The following is a 26288-nucleotide window of genomic DNA, read 5'->3' as shown; positions in this document are numbered from 1 at the left end:
ATTGCTTTTGCTATTTGGGGTCTTTTGTGTTTCCATACAAATTGTGAAATTTTTTTTTCTAGTTCTGTAAAAAATGCTAGTGGTAGTTTGATAGGGATTGCATTGAATCTGTAGATTGCTTTGGGTAGTAGAGTCATTTTCACAATGTTGATTCTTCCAATCCAAGAACATGGTATATTTCTCCACCTATTTGTATCATCTTTAATTTCTTTCATCAGTGTCTTATAGTTTTCTGCATACAAGTCTTTTGTCTCCTTAGGTAGGTTTATTCCTAGATATTTTATTCTTTTTGTTGCAGTGGTAAATGGGAGTGTTTTCTTAATTTCACTCTCAGATTTTTCATCATTAGTGTATAAGAATGCCAGAGATTTCTGTGCATTAATTTTGTATGCTGCTACTTTACCAAATTCATTGATTAGCTTTAGTAGTTTTCTGGTAGCCTCCTTAGGATTCTCTATGTATAGTATCATGTCATCTGCAAACAGTGACAGCTTTACTTCTTCTTTTCCGATTTGGATTCCTTTTATTTCTTTTTCTTCTCTGATTGCTGTGGCTAGAACTTCCAAAACTATGTTGAATAAGAGTGGTGAGAGTGGGCAACCTTGTCTTGTTCCTGATCTTAGTGGAAATGGTTTCAGATTTTCACCATTGAGGACGATGTTGGCTGTGGGTTTGTCAAATATGGCCTTTATTATGTTGAGGTAAGTTCCCTCTATGCCTACTTTCTGCAGGGCTTTTATCATAAATGGGTGTTGAATTTTGTCAAAAGCTTTCTCTGCATCTATTGAGAGGATCATATGGTTTTTCTGCTTCAGTTTGTTGATATGCTGTATCATGTTGATTTATTTGCGTATATTGAAGAATCCTTGCATTCCTGGAATAAACCCCACTTGATCATGGTGTATGATCCTTTTAATGTGCTGTTGGATTCTGTTTGCCAGTACTTTGTTGAGGATTTTTGCATCTATTTTCATCAGTGATATTGGCCTGTAGTTTTCTTTCTTTGTGACGTCTTTGTTACATTTAGTTTTTTTTTTTTTTTTTTTTTTTCTTTTTTTGTGATACGCGGGCCTCCCTCCGTTGCGGCCTCTCCCGTTGCGGAGCACAGGCTCCGGACGCGCAGGCTCAGCGGCCATGGCTCACGAGCCCAGCCGCTCTGCGGCATGTGGGATCCTCCCAGACCGGGGCGCGAACTCGGTTCCCCTGCATCGGCAGGCGGACGCGCAACCACTGCGCCACCAGGGAAGCCCTACATTTAGTTTTGATTGTGTGTTGGGGATGGCATGGGGGCAGATGAAGAAGTGGATTAACTAAAATTTAAAACTTGACTGCTTATTTATGCTCTTTTCTAGGCGTTTATTTCAAACTGCCCAGTAGTGCTTGGTTATTAGGTAGTCAGCAAATTATCCCTGAGTACGAAATGTTTGTGACTTTTAGATCCCGACACTTGCTTCAAACATACTAATTTCTTTGTGAATTATTTGTTATTTCTTACTCATTTTAAAAAGATAGAGATGTTTATGTTCCCTTATTGAGTTATAAGACCTCCATGTATTAAGGGAAGGTCTTTAAACCTTCATGGTTTGTAATTCAAAGCTTTATTAGTTTATTATTTGAAATAATAAATTTGCGTGTTTATCCTATGATTTTCATTCAGAAGTTTTAAAATCTATATGTCAATACAACATTCTTTTTTTTAAAAATTAATTTTTGTCTGCATTGGGTCTTCGTTGCTGCGTGTGCGGGTTTTCTCCAGTTTCAGCGAGCGGGGGCCACTTTTTGTTGCGGTGCGTGGGCTTCTCACTGCGGTTGCTTCTCTTGTTGTGGAGCACAGGCTCTAGGCACATGGGCTTCAGTAGTTGTGGCACACGGGCTCAGCAGTTGTGGCTTGCAGGCTCTAGAGCGCAGGCTCAGTAGTTGTGGCGCATGGCCTTAGTTGCTCCTCAGCATGTGGGATCTTCCCAGACCAGGGCTCGAACCTGTGTCTCCTGAATTAGCAGGCGGGTTGTTAACCACTGTGCCACCAGGGAAGTCCCACATATAACATTCTTATCTGTGATTTTCTGACTTTGGTTCATGGTTGGTGAATACTCTCGATAGCATTAGTATTTGAAGTCACCTCATAGCTGATATGAATATCTCATTGAAGATGGTAGGCTTACATGTTGGCATTTTTGATCTTTTTTAATACTCATTAGACCTTGAACCAGTTCTCGCAGGAGTAATCTATAGGATTTAGAATATTTGGTTTCTTGGCTTGTTTTCCTGGGTTCTGATACATTATCCCTGATTTTCTTCTCTTCTTCATAACCCCAATCCTAGTTACTTACTACTGTCCGTCTTGTTACTTAACACTAAATATTACTGGCATATAATAGGATGGTAGGAAGTATATATATATATATATATATATATATTTTTTTTTTTTTTTTTTTTTTTTTTTTGGTACTCGGGGCTCTCACTGTTGTGGCCTCTCCCATTGTGGGGCACAGGCTCTGGACGCGCAGGCTCAGCGGCCCTGGCTCACGGGCCCAGCCGCTCTGCGGCATGTGGGATCTTCCCAGACCGGGGCATGAACCCATGTCCCCTGCATCGGCAGGCGGACTCTCAACCACTGCGCCACCAGGGAAGCCCAGGAAATATTTTTGAATGGAGAAATAAACTTCCTGAACTGGTTTAAGAGTCACCTCTTCTGGTATACCTTTTCTGAGAGCACCCCCCCTTTTTGGTGCCTATTTGTATTATACCTTAGAACTTTTAATCCTTTCTAATTTATATGTTTAAGTGTCTACTCTGCCATTTCCAGATCTGAAATTCCACTGGAGAGAACTTTGAGCACCAGAACAGTGCTTACTATATAGTAGAAAATGACAAATATTGAACTGAACTGATAAGCAAATTGAGCAGAAAGACAGCATAGAGACAACTGGCAAATACCATTTTTCCTTGAATCTGTGTTGTTTCATTATTTCATTAGAAGTATTATGGGCTTCACAGCATCATAAACACATATTCAGATGAAAGTATAAAATTTCATTTTTAAATTGTGTATAAATGAGTTTTGGACCAGAGCAACATCAACTGTAGAATTAAATCAGAAACTTCTTCTTATTAGCTGTGATCTTGGACAAGTTAATTAACCTGTCTCATCATAATTTCCTGTCTAAAATAGAACTAACACCTGTTGATGAGGATTGAGCGAGATGTCTATAGTACAATATATGGCACACAGTTGAGAATAAGTAAATATTTGCATGTTGTTGTGATCCAGTTTCCTTTTGGACCTAGAGCTGAATTTGAGCATGTCCCTTCATCTTCCAGTCAGTTGACTTTTTTTTTTTCCTTCATTTCCACTCCCTCCCCCCTCCCCCATATGATATTTCTTTATTTAAACATAATTTATTGAAATAGAATATTTGAGATAATGGTCTGATTATGTTCTCTTTTAGATAATCTTTATTATCTCAAAGCCCTGTCTTTTACACTTAAGAGAAGTTAATATCTAAACCTTTGGAGACCAATATAGCCTAATGGAAGTAACACTATAGTTCATCATCATGGTAATTCATTCGATTAACCTGGCTTTTGTTAATGGTAAAGTGAAGCTTTCTGGCTTGACATACCTGTGTGAGGTATGTGGAAGTACTTTGAACTTCTTAAAGAAATAATTATTAAGTTTTATGAATATCAGATGGTGATATTTTATTGAAGCATATCATTTTCTGCTTGAAAAGTTCATCTTTTCTATCAGATCTATCCATTTAAATTTCCCAATTTCATTGTACTCTATTATAAAGAGGATTTTTGGGGACTTGAAAATTCTGTCACTGGCTTGCTGTTCTGATGGAAACTGACAGGCATAAATTTCTGTATAGTGAACTGTACATGGGGATTACCCACAGCAAATTTTTAGTCTTACTCTGGCTTTCTGCTGGCATTGAGCACTTTTCTTGGCATCTTTCCTTCATAGTCATTTAGTATCCACTTAAAGAAGAGGCTAATTTCAGCATTCGTTTTAGAAAAACATAATTTAGATGTTAACTGTTATTGAGAGAAAAACATGAATTCTAAAGCCAAGTGAGAGTGGAGTACATACCATACATTTCAGATCATTTAGGTATACTTTTCAAATCATTTGACATAGGTTTTGAGTTGCAAATCATTCTCTCTTAAAAGTCTGAGGCCTTTCTCCCACTATTTTCTAGCTATTATTGTTGCTATTGACAAGTCTCATGTCATTCTGCTCTAGGAGCCTTTATACGTGACCATTTTCCCCCCTTACTCTTGACGCTTTTAAGATCTTTTCTTTATCTTTTGTATTCTGATATTTTATGATAATGTTGGTATGATATGGGTCTTTTATCATCCACTTTGCTGGGTACTCTTATCTTTCAGGTTTTAGAAATTTTCTTGAATTATTGTTTTGCTAATTTGTCTTTCTCTCCCTCTCCCTGTGTATTTCTGTCTCTGTCTCTCTGTGTCTCTATCTGTTTCTCTTTCTTCATTCCTTCCTTCCTTCTCTCCATCTGTCCGTCCATCTTTCTGTCTTTATTTCTCTCTCTCTCTCTCTTTCTCTCTTGAACTGCTATTATTCAACTGTCAGATCTCTTAAACTGGTTCTTCAACTTTCTTACCTTTTCTATCCCATTTACCTTTTTGGTCTACTTTCTAGGAGATTATCCTTAACTTCATCTTCTAAATTTTTTATTTTATTAATATTGTTTCTAGTCATAATTTTGATTTCCAAGAGTTCTTTTTTGATTCTCTGAATGTTTCTTTTATTTGTTTTTTAAAAAAGTCCTCCTTTGTCTTTTCATGAGTGTAATATTGTATCTCAAGAATATTTACGATTATATGAAGTTTTCTTTTAGATCTTTTATTTTCTCTGCTTCATTTGATTTCCCTTTTATTCTCTTTGTTCTGGTTAGCATCTTTTATGTTAGGGGCTTTTCTTATTTTTTAGTTTGGAGGGTTAATTATATATTCTGGATACCAGTCCTTCAGTAGTATTTTGCCCAATATGTGATTTGAAAATATTTTCTCTGAGTTTGAGCTTGTCTTTAATTCCTTCTACAGTAACTTCTACAGAGCAAACGTTTCTTATTTCGATTAAGTCCAATTTATCAATTTTTCCTTTTATGTATTATGCTTTTGGTATTGTATCCAAGAACTCTCCCTATCTGAAGATCACAAACATTTTTTCCTGTTTTGTTCTAAGAGTTTGATAGAGTTCTTTTTTTACGTTTAAGTGTATTTTGAATTAATTTTATATGAGTTGTGAAATATGGGTTAAGATTGACTTTTTTCCTGCTTATGGATGTTCAGTTGTTCTAACACTATTTGTTGACAAGTCTGTCATTTCTCCATCGGATTGTCTTTACACCTTTCTGAATAATCAATTGACCATACTTGTGTGGGTCTATTTCTGGATCCTTTTTTTCTGTTTCATTGATAATTTGAGCCTAGCCTTTCTCCATTACTGTACCATCTTGATTACCATAGCTTTATAATAAGTTCAAAAATCGCTTTAGATGAATTCTCCAGTGTTCTTCTTTTACAGATTTTTTTTGGCTATTCTAGTTTCCTTACCTTTCTCTATGACATTTGAAAGTGGCTTGTCTAGTTCTATAAAAATTTCTGCTGAGATTTTGGTTGAGTTTGCCTTAAAGCTATAGATCAATTTGGTGATAATTGTTATTTTAACTGTACTGAATCTTCCAACCCCAACTGATACTTAAATGTTGAACCAGCCTTGCATTCCTGGGATGAATCATACTTGGTTGTGATGTACTGTTGTTTTTATATATTGCTTGCTGGATTCAATTCGCTAATATGTTGTTGAGGATTTTTGATCTATGTTCATGAGGGATATTGATCTGTAATTTTCTTTTCTGTATTGCTCTTTTCTGGTTTTGGTATCAGGGTAATGCTGGCTCCATAAATGAATTGGGAAATGTTTTCTCCTCTTTTGTTATTTGGGAGAAATTGTGTAGTTTCAATGTTATGTCTTCCTTACATGTTGGGTAGAGTTCCCCATTGAAACTATGGCATGTGAGATCTTCCTGGACCAGGGCTCAAACCCATGTGCCCTCCATTGGCAGGTGGATTCTTAACCACTGTGCCACCAGGAAAGCCCTAATATATGCATTTAATACTATACATTTCCCTCTTAGTAGTGCTTTGTTGTGTCCCACAAATTTTGTTTTGTTTTATTTACATTTTCATTTAGGTAAAAGAATTTCTTAGTTTCCTGAAGACATCATTTTTGACCCATGAATTGTTTAGAGGTTTGTTCCATAAGATCTGATTATTTGGGAAGATTTTCCAGTTATCTTTCTTTTATTGATTTCTAGTTTAGTTTACTTGTGGTCAGAGAATATATGTTGTAAGAGTCAGTTCTTTTATATCTGTTAATATTTGTTTTATGATCTGTATGGGTGAGTTTCCATGTGCATTTGAAAAAAAAATGTGTATTTTAGGTCATGTTGTTTGGTGGTGGTCTTCAGGTCATACATATCCTGCTAATTTTCTATCATCTTGTTTTATTGGCTACTTGAGAAGAGTGTGTTGAATTGCTCATCTGTATGAATGGATTTGCCTGTTTCTCCTGTGAGTTTAATCAGTATTTGCTTTATGTGTTTTAATGCTCTGTTATTAGGTGCATACATATTTAGGATTGTTATGTCTTTATGATGAAGTACTGTTCTTATTTATTCCTTGTAATTTTTCTTGTTTTGAAGTCTATTTTGTATGATATTAATTCAGTCACTAATTTCTCTTGATTAGTGTTTATATTTTAGGTTTTTTTCATCCTTTTACTTTAATCTATCCATGTCACTTTATTCAAGCTGGGTTAAGCCTTCCTTTTTTCTTTTTTGATGCCTTCATCTATTTAATGGATTAGGAAGAAACTTGTCTTTTTGTACCCATAAATGAAGTAAAAGAGACGTTTGGGGATTAACCAGGAATTGAGGTTATTACTGGATTTTAATTTTAGGATGTGGTTGTAATTAGATTGCACCACTGGACCACAGTCCAGTAAAGTAGTAAAAAGAATGAGAAAGTTCTTTCTAAGAGCAGTTACCAGGTTTTCTATTCTGAGACTTGGTTACAGGCTTTTTAGCACTCTCCATCCCTAGGAGTCCTAAGCACAATAAGCAGTGTCATTTCTCACTGACAATTTGAAGTGCAGGCAGAGGACTAAGAGCATTATGAGTAATATCTAGATATTTTGGGCATATGGTTTTGGTGTTAAATAAAGTTTGCAGGAAATCCATAACCTTTTCTTTCTCTCTTGGTGCTCTGTAATTTCTTTTACGTTAGCATTAAAATAATCACATTAGGTTCAGCTTAGAGCCTGTGTCTGCCTTTATATCTGTTCTCTTTTCATCTGCACTCCCATATATTCTGTACAGCTTTGTGGAATTAATTTTTCTGGGAATATACACACAAATCACAAAAATATGTTATAATAAAATATTCCTTTGTGTTTTTGGAAATGGAACTTTAGATTTTCAAATGCAAATCTCAGTGCTTATATGCTAATTGTATAGGGAAATAATTTCTCTGGTCTTTACTTTGTCTAGAATCTTTATCAAGGGTATCTACAAAGTAAATTATCCATAATCTTTCTCTAGATTATCTCATCTTTTCAATTTAATTAATACCATTGATATTCTCATGACAAATTTATGTCTTTGCTCTGTACTTCTTTCCTGATTTACAGATTGTTATATCTAACTGCCTACTTGATATCTTCATTTGGATGTTTAATAGTTTAAAACAACATCCTTGATTCTTTCTACCAAACATTATTCTTTTCTACTTTTTTCATCTCAGTTTGATGTCAAGCTCCTTAGCATAATTCTTAATTGTTCTTTTTCCCTTATTCTCTAAATCTACTTAAAAACAAGTCCTCTCACCTGTATCTTCAAGATATGCTTAAATCAGGCTACTATTCCCTAACTCTAGAACTTTCTACATATAAATATTTCTACTTCTTTTAAGATTCAGCAGAGGATAGTGGTTAAGATCATAGACAAGGGAGTCAGACTACCTGCGGTTACAGTTCTAGTTTTACGATATCCTAGTTGTGATCTTTGGCATGTTTTTTTAACCTCCGTGTGTCTCAGTTTCCTCACCTCAAAATGGAGATGCAGTACTTATCCCGTAGAGTTGCCATTAGAATTAAAGGATTAATATTTATAATCTTAGAACAGCACTACATATTTGATAGTTAAAATATATGCTTATCCCCCTCAATCTGTTTTTCCAACCAGTAGCCATGTTTTCCTTAAAAAATGTAAATGATTCGTTATTGTTCCTATGCTCAAAAACATTTTAGTGTTTTCCTATCCCAATCAGTGTAAAACTCAAACTTCTTACAGTATTTTTTTTAATATTCTACATGAATTAGTTCTAGTTACCTCTCAGATCTGTCTCCTGTGCATATACCATTCTAGCCACACTTTCTTACTGTTTCTTAAACGTAACAATCACATTTCTCCCTCACCATCTAAAACATTCTCCCTTACCCTCACAACTCTTTATTCTCATACCCTTTTATTTTTCTTCACAGCAGTTACCATTATTTGGAATGATATTTAGTATCATTATATATTACATTGTACTATATTACATATTTTTTTTGTTTATTTGTCCTTTTGTTTATTTCATATCTTATCCACAAGGATGTAAGCTCTCTCTGAAAACAGAGACTTTGTATGTCTTTGTCTGTAATCCTTAGTGCTTAGAACAGTGTTGGCACATAGTAGAAGTGAAATTAATTAAATATTATTTGAACGATTGACTGATTCAGTGAATGAAACAAAATAAAAATTCTGTACAGTCATTTTCTAGACAGTACAGACTTGGAGTCTGGGAAGTTTTTACTCATTGTTTCCTTAAATATATTTATAATTGGAGGGGAAATGTGAGACTTTCACATTTTATTACTTTCTCTTAAAATTAAAGAGAATGAATGAAGACAGAGTTAGGAAAAGAACTCACATCTTATGACTGTTTGTTCTTTTCATTATTACACATTTCTTTCCTGAAGTATGTGGTGATGGTGGTGGTGGAGGCTGAGATCCCAGTACAGTGTTTTGGTTTCATACAACATAATAGCATCATGTTTTCCTATTTTATTTTATTTTTGGCCACACCGCATGGCTTGTGGGAGTTTAGTTCCCCGACCAGGGATCTAACGTGGGCCCTCAGCACTGAGAGTGTGGAATCCTAACCACTGGACCGCCAGGGGATTCCCATGTTTTCCTATTCCAAATTCACATTACTTTTTATTTTTACATCCTGGTAGGAGTTAAAGTAAATATTTTTTCTTTATTCTAAAGAGTAAATGCTTTTTATAATTTGGAGAAAATTAACCAGGGAACTGATAACTTTAACTTAGTTGCAGAGTTATACTCTATTTTCTGTTTTGATCATATATATATGTATGTATGTATATATATATATATATAAAACTTATTTAGATAATATTTTCATGTCAACTTAATCACTGTAAAACATTGCCCTTTCCTTCGTGATAAAATAGTTGTCTTTTTGGAAAAGATTTTTGAATTTCTCAAACAGAAAAGTTTACATTTTTGCTGAATGTTATATATTGAAAATCTGTCTTACCCTATCTTAGTTGTCATAGTTCATGATAAGGAGAAGTCACGATGCGAGTACCATGCTTTTGGACCTCCCATACAGGATGGTGCTTTGGAGTTATTGTAGTATATAGATTGACGGTTGATAAGAAGTATAAATTTAGATTTTGTCATGACCTGTATTCTTGCCTGATCCTTATCCTTATTGTTTTCCGAAGGGTTAATATCTCCTTTTTCTAGCCTTGGCCTCACAATGAAATACTTTATGCTATAACAAAGTCTATTATAATGGGGTTCAGTGTAAATCACTGTATAGTTAAGGTTAATGTAAAAACTCTTCATTAGTTTGGAATTTAATGATAGTTTTCTACTTTTGAGTAGTTATATTTCAGAAGTTCACTTGTAATGATCAGGGACTTAAATGTAAGAGCTAAAACTATTAAGACTGTTAGAAGAAAACACAGGGGAGCACCCTCATGACACTGAATTTGGCAGTGATTTCTTGACTATGACACCAAAAGCAACAAAAGAAAAAATAGGCAAGGTGGACTTCATCAAAATTAAAACCTTTTGTACACCAAGGGACACTATCAAGAGAGTGAAAAGGCAACCCACAGAGTGGAAGAAAGTATTTGCAAGTCATATATTTGATAAGAAATAAATATACAGAATATATCAAGAATTCCTAGAACTCAACAACATTGAGACAACCCAATTAAAAAATGGGCAAAGGACTTGAATAGACATTTCTCTCAAGAAGCTATACAGATGACCAACAAGAATATGAAAAAATGCTCAACATCACTAATCATCAGAGAAATGTAAATCAAAACCACAACGAGATACCACCTCACAACCATTAGGACGGCTTTTAACAGCAACAACAGCAACCACAAAAACAGAGAGAGAAAAAAGAAAAGAAACCTTGGCAAGGCTGTGAAGCAGTTGGAATGCTTGTGCACTGCTCGTAGGAATGTAAAATGGTACAGTTGCTGTGGAAAACAGCGTGGTGGTTCCTCAAAAACTAAAAATAAATAACTGTTTCTAAGAAGTTACTTCTTTTCCCTAATAATATTTGGATTAGTATCTACAAACTTTTTTCTCAGAAGTGATGCTCCTTGAGCCTTGCAGGTTTCAGAAGAGTTCTGAATTTTGGTAATGTTGGGTGAAAAGACATATTTATGTAGAGGATGTGATGTAGTTTGTCCTTTACCAGTAATTTAAACTTTTCAGACATTACTACTGTTGATAAGTATTTATAAGGAGAAATTTTTAGTTTTTAGCCATTTAGTTGATCTCTGTTATGGTTTTTTTCCCCAGGGTCTTTCTTTCCTTTCTGTCTTTCTAATCTAATTTCTGTGTCCTTTTTTTAAATCTGAAAAAAATTCCCAAGGGAGATATTTTCCTGTTGGGGAGGTTAGGGCAGAATTTTGCAAGATGTCTGGTTTATTTGGGTGTTATATTTTATTAAGAAGGGCTTTGTATTATATTGAACTGTTTTTAGGGGTTTTAAGAACATGAAGCTATTCAGTTTTATACAGATCTGTTGTAACCTAGAGAAGCCTCCAATCAGCAGAGATCTTGGAAAACTTATCATTTAAATGAAGAATATTATAAATTGGCTAGAAAGGTAGTAACTTGATATCTAGCTGTAATTTGTTTACACTTTCAAAGTCTTTAAGTATAATAATTTTAAATTGTTATGCTGTAGGGGTAGTGATTAAGCTACGTAAACAAAGAGAACAAAATATGTAGTATTTCTACCAAAGATTAAGAAAGTCTCAGTAATTGTTTAATATGAAAATAAGTATTCAGTCCAGTAAAAAATAAGAAACTTGAAGTAATATACCTGCTTTTATTCAACTTTGATGTGGCTTACCAAAAGATTAAAGTATTTTAAACAATTGAACAAAACATCACCATTTACCCAATAATGTATTTTAGCAAGAGTTGAGTATACATACGTAACATTTTAAAAGAAAATGTTTGGAGTTTTTATAGGTTCACGAAGAGAATACTTGCTATAACTTCATAGCTCTTTTAGAATTTGGTACATATGTAGTGAATATCTTTCAAGGAGTGCCCAACCATTTTTTTAAACAATAAGAAATACTTGAGATTTTGTCTTTTTTTTTTTTAAGTGATGTCTCTGAGTCTCAGAATAAAGGGCAACTATTTTGAATATAACTTATGGTTTCAGCCATACTGTTCTAAAAGATTTACTGGAAAGTAACACATTTCTCCCTAGGGTAACTGTTGGTATAGTGTAGTGTGAAGAATGTGAGCTTAGAGTCAATCTGGAATTTGAATGAAGTTTTAGCCGTTACTAGTTGTGTAGTTTTGGAATAGTTGAGGTGTTTGGCTTCAGTTTTTTCATATTCAAAGTGTGGCTGATGATGTTATCAAGGTTGGAGGCTGTTTAGGAAGAATAAATGACATAATACGTATAAAGTATTTAGAACACCATCTATGTCTGGAACATAGTAAGTGCTCAGTACATGTCAAATATTGTTATTTTGTTGTAACCAAATACATGGCTCATATTTATATATTTCTTATTCTATATATTATCTGATTAGGAGGCCATATCACCTCTCAGAATGAAAAATTCACCTAAGTCAGAAAACTGCTCTTTCAGTGTAAGTTGATTTATACTTCTCCTAGGAGAAATAATGATTTCTAAAGGCTTTTAGCCCCTCCTCTGATACATAGAGTCCCAAGAAGTTCATTAAATAAGTAGTTACTTCAGTGAAAATACTTATTACAATAATAATAAGTAAAAGTTAAAAAAATAAACAAAATCAGTAATATTTTTAAAAACTTACTCTTTTTAAAATTCATGACTTTCATACAACAGGATGCTATAATTTTAATTTTACATATTTTTTAAAATGTTAGTATCCATCCTAATACATTTTAGAGTGTTTGTTAATTCACTGATTCAAATAAAATACTTTTGTGCAGGATTATTTCTTTTCATTGTCATAAGCTTCAATAATCCTGTTGATAAATTGATTGTAAAGAATTTATTTTTGGAAGATGTATTAGTCAGCGATCTCTAGAGAAACGGAACCAATAGGTGTGTGTGTGTGTGTGTGTGTGTGTGTGTGTGTGTGTGTGTGTATGTGTGTATGAAGAGATTCATTGTAAGGAATTGGCTCATGCAATTGTGGAGGCTGACAAGTAAGGCTGGAAGCTTCCGGACAACTAGGAACAGCTGATGTTTCAGTTTGAAGGCTGTCTGGCAGGAAGAGCCTATGTCCCAGTCAAAGGCCATCAGGTGGGAGAATTTTTTGTTATTTGTAGGAGGGTCAACCCTTTGTTCTGTTGAGCCTTCGCCTGATTACATGAAGCCCATCCGCAGTATGGAGGACATTCTGCTTTTTACAGTCTACTGATTTAAATGTTAATCTCATCACAGTACCCTCATAGAAACACCCAGAATAATGTTTAATTAAATATCTGGGCACCCCTGGTACGTTCAAATTGACACACAAAATTAACCATCATAGAAGATAAGCAGAAAATAATAAAAGCGAACTCCATTGACTTGACTTACTGATTTTACTTGAGGAACAGCTGGAAGGTGATTTAGTTGTAGACGTCACTCCTTCATATGTGCTTTTGCCATGGCATTGCTCTTACTGTGTGTTTTCAAATTGTTAAAGGCTTAATATGTACTTTGAGTGTAGATATTTTGTTTTGCTGTAGCTTTTCTTCCCCATCCATCTTATTTTGATAAAAAAAATAGAAAAGATTTTTTATTTTTATTTTTTGGAATATATTCTTTATGCCCACCAAGTCTCCACCATCCTATCTGAAAACATTAGCCATTCTAAAGCGCCCTATATCTTTTCTGTTTTTTTTAAAAATTTGTCTGGGCAGACAAAATGGTAAATTAAGGAATAGTTACTGTTAAGTTACTTGTGACTTACCCAGTACCTGTCTGTATCTTTGTCTTTCTTTTATTTCTTACCTTTGTCTCACACTGTTCATAGCATAAATCTACCAGGTAGCTCTTGGTATCTTATCTCTCTAGAAAACCAGTTGTGATCTGGGAATGCAACAGGTGTCTGGTCCATCTTTCCATTACCTAATGTTATATATAAATTTCAAATCTGAAAGACAAAATGGAAACTGAAAGCAAAATATAAATATTCTTTTTCTTGGAATCCGTCTAAAACTAGCAGAAAAAACTAGTAATTGAAATTCCATAAATTTTATTTTTTTAATGAGTAGTATCTTGTTTTCTGGTAATCATTTGTGTATTTTAAAGGCTGAGATCTAGAACTGAGTTAAATAACTTAAGCATAGTTCTGAAGGGATAAGCACATGAACTTCATAGGGTTAAGGAACTCATCAAATTAACATCTTACAAATACTGACTTTCTGAGAGGAAAGAGAATTTTTTTCCTAGGATATCTAATACAAGTAATTTTTTGTAACTATTTTCTAGAAATTCTTCTGCCATGAAGACATCATTGTAGTCTCCTTCAATCACTGAATTGCCTTTTAAATGTGACTAGAATATGAACCTATTTTTATGATGTAAGAATTTTGGCTTCTTGGAATAACTGTATGGATATAGAATGTGGAACTGTCCTTGGATTGCTTTACTTTGAATGGATATTTTCTTTCACTATTCCCTTTTAAGTTAATTAAATAGGCTTTATGATAGTGTAAGTGGAGAGTATTTTCAGTATTCTTTAATTTCATAGACTACAAATCATTAAAGAGATCAAAAATTTGAAAATGTATTAAGCCTCTTTTACCAGCACATTGAATCATTATGCACACTTCTTTTTTCCTGTTTATGAGTAAACAAAGTTTTATATATATATAAAATTCATATATATATATATATATATATATGAGTCATAGTGTATCCTTGATGGCAGAAAACTAAAACAATTTAGCTGCCTTAAAACAGCAACATTTTCTGCAACAGAATTTACAGTTTTAATACACTCAACTCAAAGATGTCATTATTTCCTGGATTTGATATATCTGTTGTGAAATTGAAGCAGTAGTATGTAGGACTATCGAGAGGATAGGGTTAGTTAATACATGTAAAAGGCATGGTTCTTGGTAGTCTTAAGTGCTCAGTAAATCTAGTACTTACTCTCACATATCTGAAGATTACTTTGATATATTGAAGTCTTATGAGGATGATAGTATTTAGGTTAGTTTTTTTTCCTGTAATGGATTTATGCTCCCTCTCCAATTGTGCTAAACAGTTTGCTTCATGCTAGTCACCTATTTTGTAAAATAGGGAGTTTTTTAGTTGTGTATTTTAGTTTCACTAATAAACCACTATAGCCATGTGGAAAGGGGGAGGGAAAGGTGTATGTCTGTGTGTCTTTTGGGAATGTGTCTGATATGTGGGTATAGTAAGGTTTTCATACATATTTAAAAGTGTGATGAGGATCAAATATATTAAAATTGTTGCAGTTTCTGTGAAAAAGTGGAGTTGTATTATGCATTCTTAATGAATGACCTGAGACAAACTTTCAAGATATTATCAGGGTTGGAAAAAAATATACTAGCTAACCACCTATTTAGTGATGAGGAAGAGGATGGTAGGGGAAAAAAGATAGTGGTAAATTCCAACCAGCTAATCTCTCTTCATATTTGAAATGGATACAAACATGTTTACGTTTTAATTTTAATAAATGGTAAAACACTTAGTGACTGCAGCTGGGGTTGGTATTGACAATATGATTGAGTAGGTCTTAGTGTGCTTTGCTGTTGAACCTCAGCCTTGAAAATTAAGGTATATAAGAAATTCCATAATATGTAGATTAAATCAGGTAGCTATTTTTGCCTAAATGTCCTTTTGGCTTTGTAGTAAAGAACATAAAAATCCCTTTTCAGTTGATTATTAAAAAGTGTTTAAAAATAAACAGTTGGGAAGTTGTATATGTTCAAAAAGATACATAATTATGAATAACTTTTTGCTCTTTCCTCATTCAAAATTTATGGTAATGTTAATGATAGACATTATAATAAGTAAATTTTGTTGCCTGTATTAATACTCTGTAAAATTTGGTATACTTTTAATTAACTGTTATATCCCTATTTGTCCTTTCGTGAAATGATGATAACATATAGAGATTTAATTTTTTTGAGATTAATTGGTGCCAAGATGCTATATAGTGTGAAGTGTCAGCACTTTTTTCTTTTTTTGATAGTAAACTCTGTATGTGGGTGGTGGCAGAACCACACAGGGAGAAACATTTTTTTCACTGTGTCATAGTTGGTTCTGCTCAAACCATGAGGTACTGTAGATCCTTTAATAATCCCATTGAGAGAATTTCATGCTATTTAGGGGAAGTACTTACATATGGGTAATGACAACATTTTTAATTAGGCTATACGATGGGAACGGGAAAGCTTCAGAAATAGTGGATGGTAAGAATGATGTTGAGTAATTTTAAGAGGACATATTTACATTTTATATGACTACATATTATGTTTGATTTTGAATCCTGTAATGAATTTTAACTGAAAAGATACTACCTTTGATTCTTTGTGGAATTTGGTTCAAGAAATGTGTTTTTGGTGGATTATCAGTTATATTTCCTAAACTTAGTATATACATTTTATATATTTTTCCACTCAGATATTTAGGCATATTTTATTATGATTTTTTCATGTAATTTAATCTTGATAAGTATATCATATTTATAAGATTGTAACTTGTAATTTAACATCATTAAATTAAAGTTATGGGGACTTCCCTGGCAGTCCAGTGGTTAAGACTCTGTGCTTCCAATGTAGGGGGCACGGGTTCCATCCCTGGTCAGGGAACTAAGATCTGACACGCTGCGCAGTGCGGCCAAAAAACTAAAAAAAATATGTGTGTGTGTGTGTGTGTGTGTGTGTGTGTGTGTGTGTGTGTATAAATTAAAGTTACAGTAACGTTTTTGATTAAGAAATTTAAACTTGGAATTTTGAGCTTCACAGTAAGTTCTTAAATAGAATGCTAAATTTGATTTTATTAATATGTTTGTGCAGTAAGTATAGTAAATGTATTCTTAAAGTTAAACTTAAAATATTTGCTACTTTGAGACTTCACTGATTCAGAATTTCCTGGAATTTGATATAGCATACAGCTTAGCTTTAGTTTATTTGTTATAACATGGTTCTTTTTCTTTCATTTGTTTTTTAAATTATCTTTTAACTTTGAGATGTTTGTAGATTCCAATTCAGTTATAAAAAATAGTATAGAGAGATGCTGTTTATACTTTACCCAGTTTCCCTCAGTAGCTACATCTTGCAAAAGTGTAGTACAGTGTCACAATCAGAATATTGACATTGATAAAATCTACTTATCTTATTCAGATTTCTGCAGTTTTACTTGTACTCATTTGTGTGTGTGTGTGTATTTTTATTGCATATAGTTCACTTGTGTGTGCATTTTCATTACGCATAGTTCCTTATATCGAATACTACAGTCAAGATACAGAACAGTTCCATTACCACATGATTCCTTTTATTACCTTTCTGTAGCTGCTTCCCATGTCTGCCATCTCCATCCTTATCTCCTGGCAACCACGAATCTTTTCTTTATTTCTTTAATTTTACCATTTTAAGAAAGTTAAGTGGATTTCTACAGTATGTTATCTTTGGTATCACGTTTTTCATGCAGCATAATTCTACAGATGTTCAGTCAAGTTGTTGTATCAATAATTCATAGCTCTTTATTGCTGAGTAGTATTCCATGGTATGGCTGTACCACAGTTTGTTTAATATTCACCCATTGAAGGATATCTGGTTTTTTGGTTTGTTTTTTGTTTTTGTTTTTTTTTGAAGTTTTTGGCTATTACAAATAAAGCTTCTGTGAACATTTTTTTATAGGATTTTGTGTGAAAATTAGTTTTAAACTTCTCTGGAATAAATACACAAAAGCACAATTGCTAGATCATATGGTAACTGCATATTTAGCTTTTTAAGAAACTGCTAAGCTATTTTCCAGAGTATCTGTACTATTTTACGTTACCATCAACAATGTGTGAGTGACCTATTTTCTCTGTATCCTTGCCAGCGTTTGGTATTGCTACTGTTTTTTATTTTAGTGATTCTGATAGGCACTTAGTGATAATTTTGGGGTTTTCATTTGTGTTTTCCTAATGGTTAATGTGTTGGACATCTTTTCGTGTGCTGATTTGCCATCTGTATATCCTCTTCTGTGAAGCGATACCTTTTGCTGTTTTCTAATTGGATTTTTTGTGGTTTTACTGTTGAGCTTTGAGAGTTCCTTTTAGATGTACGTACTAGTCCTTTGTCAGACATGTGGTTCACAAATATTTTCCTCCCTCTTTTTTTTTTGTTGCTTGTCTTTTCATCCTGTTAACAGGGTCTTTTATAGAGCAAAAGATCTAATTTTTATGAAGTCCAATTTATAATGTTTCCTTCTGTGGATCATACTTTTGGTATCAAGTCTAGCCTTTACATCCCAAAGATTTTCTCCTGTTTTTGTTTCCTAAAATTCGGATGTTCTCCATTTAGTACTGTGATCCATTTTGAGTTAATTTTTGTATAAGGCATGAAGTTTAGGTTGAGGTATATTTCTTTGCCTATCGTGTGCAAATGCTTCCTCACCATTTGTCGAAATGGCTATAATTTCTCCATTGTACTGACTTGTATTTGTGAATCAGTAGACTATATTTGTGTCTATATCTGTGTTCTCTGTTTCATTCCATTCCACTGTTCTGTGTCTCTATGCATGCAGCAGTACCACAGTGTCTTGATTACTGTACCTAAATATAGTCCTTGATATCATGTAGTCTGAGTCTTCCTACAATTTGTTTCTTCTTCTTCTTTTGTTTAATAAATTTATTTATTTATTTATGGCTGTGTTGGGTCTTTGTTGCTGTGCGCGGACTTTCCCTAGTTGCGGCGAGCGGGGGTTACTCTTCGTCGCGGTGCACGGGCTTCTCACTGTGGTGGCTCCTCTTGTTGCAGAGCACGGGCTCTAGGCGTGTGGGCTTCAGTAGTTGTGGCACGTGGGCTCAGTAGTTGTGGCTCTTGGGCTCTAGGGCACAGGCTTAATAATTGTGGCACACAGGCTTAGTTGCTCTGCAGCATATGGGATCTTCCTGGACCAGGGCATGAACCTGTGTCCCCTGCATTGGCAGGCGGATTCCCAACCACTGCGCCACCAGGGAAGTCCTGTTTCTTCTTTTTAAAGATCATTTTATCTTTTCTAGTGCTACAGTGTGGAATAAGATTCCTCATGTCTACAAACAACCTTGCTTTGATTTCAATAGGTATTGCACTAAACCTGAAATTTTGGGATAACTGGCATTTTTTATTATGTGTATTATCTTTCAGTCCATGAAAACAGTGTCTCTCCATTTATCTGGGTCTTCCTTGGTTTCATTCATCAACATTTTATACTTTTCAGTATGTAGCTCCTGTTCATATTTTGTTAAATTTATATCTATTTCATTTTCTTTGGAATTATTATAATTTGGAGTATTTAAAATTATATTCACATGTTCATTTTTAGTGGTTAGAAATAACTTGATATTTATGTGTTGATCTTGTATTCTCTAACCTTAGTGAACTCATTTATTAGTTCTAGGAGGTTTTTTGGTAGACTCTGTGGAATTTTCTTTTTAGAAAATAATATTTTCTAAAAAGTTACATTTCTTCCTTTTCAATCTGTATGCCACTTGTTTCTTTTTCTTGCCTTATTGCAACATCTAGAAGTTCTAGTAGTATGTTGAGTAAGAGTGATGAAATGGACATCTTTGCCTTGTTCCCAGTCTTTGGGAGAAAGAATTTAGTCTTTTACCATTAGGTCCAATGTTAGCTCTAAGTTTTGTGCAGATACTCTCTATCATATTGAGGAAGCTTCCCTGTATTCCTAACTTGCTGAGAGTTTTTAATCATGAGATGATGTTGGATTTTTTCAAATGTCTTTTTCTGCCTCAATTGATAGGATCATATTATTTTCTTTGTTAACCTGTTAGTATGATAGATTACATTAGTTTCTTAAAATGATGAACCATCCTTGCATACCTGGAATAAATCTCACTTGACCATGATGTATATGTAGTTAGGTTTGATTTACTAATATTTTGTTGTGTTTTTTTTTTTTAAACATCTACATTCATGAGAGAAAATGAACTGTGGTTATCTTTTTCTGTTAGTATTTTGTCTGGTTTTAGTATCACGATAATATAAGTCTTATAAAATGAGAATCATTTTCTCTATTCTTTTTCTTGAACAGATTGTGAAAATTGATGTTATTTCTTTTCCACATGTTTGCTTGAATTCTCTACTGAAAACATTTAGGCCTGGTGATTCTGGGGGTAGCTTTTAAATTATGAGTTAAATTTTTTTAGTTATTATAGGACAATTCATATTATCTATTTCATATTGGTTATGTTTTGGTAGTGTTTGATTTTTAAGCAATTAGTCTCTTTCTAAATTGTCAAATTTATAGCATAAAGTTGTTTGTAGTATTCCCTTATTATCCTTTTAATGGCTGCATTGTCTGTAGTGATGGCCTCCTTTTCATTCCAGATGTTTGTGATTTGTCTTTTATCTATTTTGTCAGTCTTCCTAGAAGTTTATCAATTTCATGCATTTTTTTCCCCTACGAACCAGGTCTTTTATTGATTTTCTCTATTTTCTTACTTTCAATTTTTTGTCTTTATTTTTTCCTTTCTTTTGCCTGCTTTGGGTTTATTTCCTCTTCTTTTTTCTAGTTTTTTGAGGTAAGAACTTAGATCATTCACGTTATACCATACTTTTTTCTGATACTATTAGCATGTAATGCGCTCAGTTTCTTTCTCTACACTGCTTTAGTCACATCGAACAAAAATAGATGTGTTCTGTTTTTGTTTTTTGTGTTTTTTTTTTGTCGTACACGGGCCTCTCACTGTTGTGGCCTCTCCCGTTGCGGAGCACAGGCTCCGGACACACAGGCTCAGCGGCCATGGCTCACGGGCCCAGCCGCTCCGCGGCACGTGGGATCTTCCCAGAGTGGGGCACGAACCTGTGTCCCCTGCATCGGCAGGCAGACTCTCAACCACCGCACCACCAGGGAAGCCCGATGTGTTCTGTTTTTATGTTGTTTCAGTTTTATGTATTTTAAAATTTTTGTTGTGACTTTCTCTTTGACCCATGGATTATTTGGAAGTGTCCTGTTTAATTTCTATGTGTTTAGAGATTTTTTTTTTTTCATTATCTTTCTGTTATCGAATGCCAGTTTGATCCCATTATGTTTAGATGACATGATCTGTATGACCTTTAAATATATTGAGATTTACTTTATAGCCTAGGGTATAGTCTGTTTTGGTGGATGTTCCACAGGCACCATTGTTGGGTGGAGTATTGTGTATGTTTCAGTTTGATCCTCTTGGTTGTGCTGTTCAAATTTTCTATATCCTTTATAATTTTCTGATGAATACTTCTGTCATTTGCTGAGAAGGGATTGTTGAGCCCCCAGTCGTAATTGTGAATTTGTCTCTTTCTTTTTGCAGGTCTATTTTTCCCTTATGTATTTGGAGACTCTTGTTTATTGATGTGTGAACTTTTGTAGGATTGTTATGTCTTCCTTGCGGATTGGTCCTTTCATCATTATGTAGTATCTTCCTTTGCCTCTTGCAATTTTCTTTGTTCTGGAATCTAGTTATCTGATATTAATATAGTCACTCCTGCTTTTTATTAACTAATGTCTACTTGGTATGTCTTTCTTCAAGCTTTTGCTTTCAAAGAATTATTTTCATGTGTTTTTAGCCACTCTGCCAAACTGTGCTGTTTTAATTGGTGAATTGTTACATTTCCATTTAAGTTACTTATTAATATGTGATAGCTTGTCTTTCATTTTATTTTTTGTTGTTTGTTATTTTCCTTCTCATTTCTCTGTTCCTCTTTTCTGGCTTTCCTATGTGTACTTGAACATTTTTTGGGACTAAATCTTGGTTTTTTTTAAGTGTTTTTGAGTGTATTTTCTATAATTCTGTATAATTATCATAGTGGTTGGTTGCTTTGAGTATTATAGTATACATATATGAGCTATCTTAATGTACTGGTATTAACTTTTATTTACTTCAAGTGACATGTAGAAGCCTTATTTCTATTTAGGTCCCTTTACCTTCCTCCCTTTTATATATCATGTTTAGTGTCAGATGGTGTTATAGATTTTGTTCTAATCATCAAATATGATTTATAAAACTTGGGGGAGTGATAGTCTACTGTACATACCCATAGTTCTGCTTTTTCCTTGCTTGTGCTCTGAGGTTCCTTCTTTTTCATTTCTTTTATTTTTGACAGACTTTTTTTAGCCAGTTATCAGAACAATCTCCTTCATTTTGTTTTTAAATACAAGATTATGTTTTCAAAGTAAATGTAAATGTACTATATACTAAAGACATTATATGTTTTAGTGGTATGAGGAACATTAAAACATTTTCTTATACAAATGAGATATTTTGTAGTTGGTGAGAATGAATAAAAATATTTTTGGACTGTAAGAAAGTGCTATAAGTACATGTCTGATTACACTGTCCTAGCTTTGAAATAATGATGATAAGAATGAGTAAGAGCTATTTTCCATACTTTTTTTTTAACGTTAAGGGAAGATCAGAGTGGTGTAATTAGGCTGCAGATGAGTATGTTCATCTGTGCTGATTTCTACTCTACTAATAGTGTCTTATTAATAATACACACAGTTTGTACTTAATCTATAATGTTCCCCACCAATTCATATTGTAAGTGAAAGAGAGTAAGATTTTCAAGTTGAGATGTCAAAAAATAGTGTGATTTTTAAAGGTCTTTCTTGTTTTGGGGTTTCTTAAATTAACTGGAGCTCTGTTTCTTTGACAGTATATCTATATAAGGTGATGGCTGTTAACTTTGTAAATAGTTACATCTGAATTTTGGTACCTTGTAGTAAGTTATGATTATAAAAATTGTTGATACTTATGTTTTATGTGAAAGCATTTGACTTCTGTTCAGTTGTATAAACAGATGCTATTGACTGTCCTTAATGTTCTCACAAATGTGTTTTTTCTGAATTTTCACAAATGTCTGGAATGGGATAACATTTATTCTCTATTTCAAAACAGTCTATACTTTATGATCAAAATTTATGTATTTTTTAGTGTTTTAAATTAATAAATTCATCTCTAGACAAAAATTTCTTTATTTCTTTCAGATAATGATGATTTCCTTTTATTAGTTTTTTATTATTGTCAGTTTTTTGATTGTTGTCCATCAAATCACTCTCACATTTGGCATAATTTATACTTTTCATTTTTATATCATTTTTCTTGTTATTTTTTTCCTGTTATTTTCGCTCCTCTGTAACTACACGGATTGGGAATGTGTGTGGTCAGATATTTAAATTTTTTTCATAACGTGTTGTGGAAAACCCATTTCTTTCTTCTGAGCTGTTATGTACTTGGGTGGTCACTGAATCGTTTGATACCATAGCTGTGAGCTATGTTTGCTCATTTATACATTGCTTTATTGTTTAAAATCTCTTCCTGGAGTTAATTGCTTTCAGTCTATTGACTTGTTTTTTTTTTTTTAAGTTTCCCAATCTCAGAAGTCTTTTGAATGCTTTTGTGTTGGCATAGTTGTTCACATTATTGATGTGGATTTTTATCATTGAGTGGTAAATTTTGTAAATTTACACAAATTTTAGAAACTTCGAAATAAATCTTGTCTAGTACCAACTTTCAAGATTCTCCATAGTATAGTAATTCCTGTATGAGAATTTAAGAGATCTTTAGGTTAAAATGATAGTGCTTTTGTACTAAAGACTGTACTGTTATCTTAATTCTCAATTTGGAGTAATTTTTTATGACTTAGACTAAAAATCTTCCTAGTGACCCAAGAAGATTATTTGCTAAACAAATTCAGGATGATTTTTTTTCTTTTGATCTTTTCTGTATTACACACATATTTAATATGATTTCAAAATTATCATTATAATCAGAAAGATGAATAAAATTTTAATTTTGGAAACAAAGACATAAAACCTTTTTAAACCTTGTGATAGGTTGTGGACATCTTTCCTTGTCATTACTTACAAGTCTCCTTTGTTATTTTCATATCTGCATAGTTATCTATTCTTGGCAGTCTCTATTGGACATTTGGATTGTTTCCAGCTTTTAAATATCTTAGCCAACACTTAATGGACTTCTTTGTTCCTGATAAATTTGTTCAATTTATTATTATAGGATATATACCTGGAAGTGAAACCACTGTTTCAACATGGTTGGTCATTTAAAGTTGTGATTAATTTTACCAAATTGCTTTATGAATGTATTGGTTTATATTCTTATTGAAACAGTGGCTATGAAAACTTGTTTCTCCAACAGCTTTACCAACACTAGTGTTTATCTGTTTTATTATTACCAATATAGAATTATAGCGTATTTAATTTACAATTTTTTTTAGTAAACATAAACATTTTTTCAAAGGTTTTGGCTATTTATAGTTGCCCTTCTGTGAGTTACAAACAGTTCATTCTTCTTTTGAGGCATTGATCTTTTTCATATTAAATTTAAATGGCTTTTTATGTGTTATAGATAGTAATCCACTTTGTAATATGCATTTGTCGTATTCTTCATCCAGCAGTTTGCTTTAAATTCAGTTGAACACCAGAATGCTTGTGTTGAGGGATCCTGTTGTTTCAAAATCATACTCAGTCTCTCTAGACACATTGTGTGGTGATGTGCTCAAGCTAAATAAACATGAGGGGACTGAATCTGAACATACACTGACAGGGCATATACATAGTTGAATTGTGTGGCAAACAGAATTGTTTTCTCTTTCTGACTCTTGTTTTGCAGTATTGAGGAGAATGGCACTTGTATGGCTAAACTGGTTTGTGTGTGTGTGTGTGTGTAGATGTATTTTTTGAAAAATCTTTCTCCAGTTTTTTTATTGTGACAAAATACGCATAGCATAAAATTTCATCATAATCATCTTTAAGTGTACAGTTCAGTGTTATTAAATACATTCATAATGTTTCTGAACTATCGCTACCATCTATCTTCCTAACTCTGTCTTGTAAAACTGAAACTCGATAGCCATTAAGCAATAATTCCCAATCCCCTCCCTCCTTCAGCACGTGGCAGCCACTGTTCTATTTTCTGTCTCTAAGATTTTGACTTCTTTAAGTACTTTATATAAGTGAAGTCATACAGCGTTTGTCTTTTTGTGACTGAATTATTTAACTTAGCATAATGGACTCCAAGTTCTTCTCTGTTGTAGCATGTGTCAAAATTTCTTTCCTTTTTAAGTTTGAATGATATTCCGTTGTTATATTCCACACTTTGCTTATCCATTCATCCTTAGATGGATACTTGGGTTGCTTCTATGATTTATCTATTACGAACAACGCAGCTATGAACGTGGGTGTACAGATATCTCTTTGAGACTCTGTTTTCAGTCATTTTGCCTATATACCCAGAAGTTAATTTCTGGGTCGTATGATAATTCTATTTTAAATTTTTAGGAACTGCCATACTGTTTTCCACAGCACTGTACCACAGGAAGCTTTAGAATCTGTAAAAGGTACCTCAAGCCTCTAGAAGGAATGCAGGCCTATTGACACTTTGTTTTTAGCCCATTGAAACCCATTTCCAACTTCTGATCTCTAGAGCTATAAGATAGTACATTTGTGTTGTTTTAAGCCTCCTAGTTTGTGTCATCAGCAGTAGGAAAATAATATAGCCATTAAGCCAATATCAGCAATCACCTATCTCTGGGCTTCTCATTATATGAAAACAAATCAACCAAAACCCTTATGTGTTTAAGTCTTCCTTATAAACAGCCATGAACAATTCTAGCAGAGGGGAGAAATTTCCCCATTTAATGCCTCTTTAGAACCATTGATATCAGGTTGAGATTATGTGTTTGCAGACGGTTTTATTTAACTCAGCTATGAAACTGTCTAGGCCTGTTGTGTGTGTGTCTGTATGTTTGTGTGTTTGTAGAGGGGTAAGGGTTTGGTTTGCTTTTTTACCTGCAAATTGAGTTTCTTTAACAGCCATGGGTCTGTTTAGGTTTACTATTTCTTTTTTATTCATTTTATTAAATTACAATTTTCTAGGAAACTGTCCAGTTCATCTTGTTTTCAGATATATCTTACTAAAGGTATATATAGTATTTTCTCTGTGTATGGTAGTATTGTCCTTTTCATTCCTAATATTGTGTCTTCCTTTTGCTTGATCAATCTTGTGTAAACTGTTTTCAAAGAAGTAACTTTTAGTTTTGATGATACTAATTTTTTTCATTGTTTTCTATTTCATTGTTTTTGCCCTCATAGCTGTTTTTTTTCTTTGCCTTTCTTTGGACTCACTCTCTACCTCTGCAGCTTCTTGAGTTAAAACATAGAGAGCACATCGATATTTCATCTTCTAAAGTAAGCTATTTTGCCTTTTTTCTATAGTTTTAGTTGTATCCCACATTTTGGTATGATTCTGACATCAATTCCAATGTGTGTGTTTTTTTCCACACCACCAAGCCGTATCCCACAGGTTAATGGCTCAGTCCTACAAGACTCCCCACTCCCTCCACTTCACATGTCAGTTGCAAGTCCAGGTTGTTACCAGTGCTTCTGACTGACCAGCTACACATTGTGCCATTAGTCCCCTCTCTTGAGTTCGATTAATTTGCTTGAGTGGCTCACAGAACTCAGAGAAA

At 33.6% G+C, this 26288-nt stretch overlaps 1 protein-coding gene across 1 annotated transcript in view; it reads left to right on the top strand.

Annotated features, from left to right (window-relative positions):
- SUPT3H (SPT3 homolog, SAGA and STAGA complex component) overlaps positions 1-26288 on the top strand; it is a 441307-nt gene that overhangs the window by 95304 nt on the left and 319715 nt on the right. The gene's annotated exons all lie outside the window — the stretch shown is intronic.

This window comes from Physeter macrocephalus, chromosome 18 (genome assembly GCF_002837175.3).
Source record: "Physeter macrocephalus isolate SW-GA chromosome 18, ASM283717v5, whole genome shotgun sequence".
NCBI lineage: Eukaryota > Metazoa > Chordata > Mammalia > Artiodactyla > Physeteridae > Physeter > Physeter macrocephalus.
This window is presented reverse-complemented; position numbering and strand designations above follow the sequence as displayed.